The sequence below is a fragment of the Callorhinchus milii genome, unplaced genomic scaffold, assembly GCF_018977255.1.
Source record: "Callorhinchus milii isolate IMCB2004 unplaced genomic scaffold, IMCB_Cmil_1.0 Scaffold18, whole genome shotgun sequence".
Lineage (NCBI taxonomy): Eukaryota > Metazoa > Chordata > Chondrichthyes > Chimaeriformes > Callorhinchidae > Callorhinchus > Callorhinchus milii.
The window spans coordinates 2,337,536-2,342,186 of NW_024704759.1; the positions used below are offsets into that span (position 1 = coordinate 2,337,536).

Genomic DNA, 4,651 nt, shown 5'->3' on the forward strand with positions numbered 1-4,651 from the left:
TACATCCTTCAAGACCCATCTCAAGACCCTGGTCTTCGACCGTGCTTTAGATCACCCTCCTTCCCCCAACCCCCACCCTCCCTGATCCCGACCCCCCAAAGCTCAGTCTGCCCAGCGCCTTGGGGCGTCCTCCCGACGTGAAAGGCGCTATGCGAATGTAATGTTGTGGCTGAAGCGATTTGAGACGGTCTCCCCGAGGTGAAGGGTTGGAAGGATCGACCGGAATAATAGTTTGTGGCAATTAAATTGACCTTAATTACTGTCGCGGTGGAAGGGTGGGGGTGGGTGGGTTATTTCCGACAAAAGTATTTTAAAAATTGCATTTGAAATCATTTACAAATTAAACAGACTTAACGTTTCTTGACGCGTTCGAGCCTGGCTTTCCGTTTGCAATCTTTTTCTCTCGACCTATCGGTCCGCGGAGCTGTCGATACCACGAACGACGATTTTTTTTTTTTTGGCCTCCACCACGTCGCGATATCACAGGCGAGGATCATTCTCGTCATTGATCCTAACATTTAAAGGGGGAGGGGAAGGGCGAGGGGATCTGAGACGTCGGGAAGGTGTGAAAAGCGCTACATCAAATGCAAGGATTATTACAACAACAACAACGACGACGACCAAATTGCATTTATAGAGCGCCTTTCACGTCGGGAGGACGTCCCGAGGCGCTGGACGGTTGGGTCAGGACCCGAGCATTGGGGGGAAATGGTCAGGGTGAGGGGAGGGAAGGGAGGGAGCGAGGAGGGGGGAAATGGTCAGGGTGAGGGGAGGGAAGGGAGGGAGCGAGGAGGTGGGAGATGGTCAGGGTGAGGGGAGGGGAGGGAGGGAGTGAGGAGGGGGTAGAGAGTCGAGAGCGGACCTGAAGGTTCGGTCAAAGAGAAAGGTCTTGAGACCGGCCTTGAAGGAGGAAAGGGAGGAAGCGGCGAAGGCACTGGGGATGGAGTTCCAGAGCCTCGGGGCTGAGTGGCTGAAGGTCCGGACACCGATGGTCGGGCGGTTGGGGCGGGGGATGTGGAGCAGACCGGAGCCAGAGGAACGGAGGGTACGGACGGGCAGGTACGTGGGGGGGGGATTGCTATTATCTTATATTATTATTATATCATTACTATTATATTATTATTATTATATTATTATTATTATTATTATCGATATCGTTATCGATAATAATATTGACCGGGGAAGGACAGGGCGAAAAAAATAAAAATTAAAATAAAAATAAAAATAAAATTGCGGGGCTCAGCCCGAGGACTGGAACCCGTTCCCTTTTCTGTGGCTCTCATTGATTCGGTATCAGGTTTTATCGATTTTATTGATTAATAAATAGCCCCGAACCCGGAGGAGGGGTTCGTTGGGGGAAAAATTGCAGTGCCCCGTGTGAGGCTCGAACTCACGACCTTCAGATTATGAGACTGACGCGCTGCCTACTGCGCTAACGAGGCTCCGGCGGGGGACAGGCGGCGGCGGGGGGAGGGTAGGCTGAGCGGCCGGAGCTGGAGGGTGGCGATTGGGTCACGGCGCTCGCGTGACGCGGGGAGGGGGCGGGGCTACTGCTCTCCCCGCCCCCCGAGGGTGGGGGGGAGGGAGGGGGAGGAGTTGCTGACCAGACGTTGCTCCACCTGCGGGTCCTAGTGCCCGCCGTGTGCTGCCGCTGCGGAGGCTCTCTGACACCGATGCGATCACGTTGGGGCATCTTTTTTCTCTCTCTCTCTCTCTTATTTTTTTTGCTCTGCTCTGCGTGTAAAGAAAAACAACGACAGCAGCAGCAGCTTTGTGCGGATGCCCGACTCGATTAAAATTTTAATGTAAACCTGCAATCGTGGGTTTTTTTCTTCCCCCACCCCCCACCCCCCCACCCCCGAACACTCATGTACCCATGTACCCACGTACAGGGAGGGGGTGGGTTAGGGGGGTGGGGGGAGAAGCATCATATTGGGCAACCTTTGGGCTGGTGTTGGGTGGAGTTTGGGCCGCGTTGTGTATTGTAATTTCTGGCCAAAGACTGAGCTGGGACAATTGTGGATAAAAAGGCAATTGGGTTAGAGTCAGCAGAGAAGGAAGGAAGGAAGGAAGGAAGTAGAGAGATCAATGCACATTTCTGTATTTAATACTCTTTATTTAAATTCGTTTGCATCCCTCCATCCCTCCCTCCCTCCCTTCTCATTGCTAAATGGCCACCAGCTTTTTAATGCTTGCAAACTAATTCAATCAAATTCTGTTTACACACTGCTCTCAAACCCGGGCTCACTGTGTGTGTGAGTGTGTGTGTCTGTGTCTGTGTGTGGAGAAGGGATGGGGATCGCAGTAGAAAATGCATTGCGTTAAATGGAAACAGATACGTTTTTTTTCAATCCACTGTGTGGCTTCTTCTCGGGTCGTTTTAAGGGAAGGCGATCAGCAGAGAAGGAAGGAGAGAGAAAGGATAACAAGTCGCCCACGATGTCTGTCAAGAGGTTTTGTTATTGCACCCCCCACCCCAACCCCAACCCCACCCCCACCCCGAAATGTTTTGAATTCAGTGACAATCCGTTCACAAAACATGTGCCCCGTGTGAGGCTCGAACTCACGACCTTCAGATTATGAGACTGACGCGCTGCCTACTGCGCTAACGAGGCTCCTGTAGGCAAACAGAACACAGCCCAACACAACAGGCAAACCCAGCCACTGGGTGTAGCCAAAATGATCAGCGGTGATGATGATGATGATGATGATGATTATTATCATCATCATCACAATCCTCGCGATTGATACAGGGCCTTATCGCGTCTCCGAGACGTCTCGAAGCGCTTCACGAGATACACTGTAAAGTGTAGTGACTGTGTATTTCGTGGGCGAAATGCAGCAGCCCAATTGCGCACAGCAGCGTCCCGCAAACAGTCGTGGATTGAATGATCAATTTTTTTTGTTGGGGGTGGGGGGGGAGGGGGGGTGGGGGGGGAGGGGGGGGGTGGGGGGGGAGGGGGGGGGTGGGGTGGGGGGGGAGGGGTGGGGTGGGGGGGGAGGGGGGGTGGGGGGGAGGGGGGGGTGGGGTGTGGGGAGGCATTATTACCCGCTAGTCAACTAACGACCAGGTTCCTATTTACTATTAGATAAACAGCAACAGCAACAACACAGCGCCCTTCATGCAAGGTAGTAGTGTCTCGGAGCGCTTTACGGTGACGGACGGAGCCCGACGCCAAGACAGGAGGAGCTGACCCATAGGCACGATCGAAGAGGAAGGTCTTCAGGCCTGATCTGAGAATGAGGGAGGAGGGAGCAAGGCGGAGGGAATGAGGGGGGAGAGGGTTCCAGAGTTTCGGGGGTGTACCAACTGTGTTGCTGTGTTGAGACCTCTGTAGTGCAAATGAGCTCTTGTCTTAGTTGCTGTGTTGAGACCTCTGTAGTGCAAATGAGCTCTCGTCTGAGTTGACAGAGCACCTTTGATCCTGCTGTGTTCCTATAGGCAGCTGGGCAGCACTTGAAAGTAATTCGCTGGCAATCTGTAACGTTTGCATTTGTAATTAAATTTTGTATTTTATATATTTGTGGGCGAAACACGGCAGGCAATTGCGCACAGCAATGTCCCACAAACAGTCATAGATAGAGTCACAGAACACACTGCTAAGTGCATTCATTGTATATTTTGGGGGCGAAAATTCTATCACTTTCCCAATAAAAGGATAGATTTTGGTGCAGCTAATACTAGCAATAATTATAGTAGTATTATTCCTTCAAGATAAATGTTAAAAAGAAATTGGGTCACTCAATCCACGACTGTTTGTGGGATACTGCTGTGTGCAATTGTCTGCCAGGTTTCATCCTTGAAATATACAGTCATTTCACTTTACAGTATATTCTGTGAAGAGCTTTGAGACGTCTCGAAGACGTGATAAGGCGCGATATCAAATGCACAGATTATTATTATTATTATGATGATGATGATGGGTAATATTGGCTGTATATAAATCTATCCATAAAACAGCATTCCCTATATATGGGAAGTAATGTCTAGGAAGAAGCCAATTTGGTGCCTTGGCCCGAACACATACATACACACACACACACACACTCACATACACACTCACACACACACTCACATACTTATATACATAAACACACTCAATACATACACACACACTCACATACACAATCACATACACACTCACATACACACACTCACATATAGACATACACTAACATACACACTCACTCACACACATATACACATACACACACTCACATACTAACATACACACATACACTCACTCACACAAATACACACACTCACTCACATACACACACACACTCTCAGTCACATACACACTCACATACACTCACTCACATACACAGTCACATACACACACTCTCACTCACATACACACTCACGCACACACTCACATAATTATACACATAAACACACTCACATACATACTCATACATACTCACATACACACACACACACACTCACAGGTAGACACACACACACTCACATACACACTCACACATATACACACTCTCACTCACACACACTCACATACACAAACACACACTCGCTCATACACACTCACATACACACACTCTCACTCACTCATACACACACTCACATACACACACTCTCACTCACTCATACACACACTCACACACATACTCACATACACTCTCACACACACAC

The 4,651-nt window shown here is 49.6% G+C and overlaps 2 non-coding genes across 2 annotated transcripts; both read right to left on the reverse strand.

Annotated features, from left to right (window-relative positions):
- Positions 1 to 1,369: 1,369 nt before the first annotated feature.
- trnam-cau lies at positions 1,370 to 1,442 on the reverse strand. Its single transcript has one exon. It is a non-coding gene; the product is annotated as a tRNA-Met (tRNA).
- A 1,100-nt stretch (positions 1,443 to 2,542) lies between these two features.
- Positions 2,543 to 2,615, reverse strand: trnam-cau. Its single transcript has one exon. It is a non-coding gene; the product is annotated as a tRNA-Met (tRNA).
- Between the last annotated feature and the right edge of the window lie 2,036 nt (positions 2,616 to 4,651).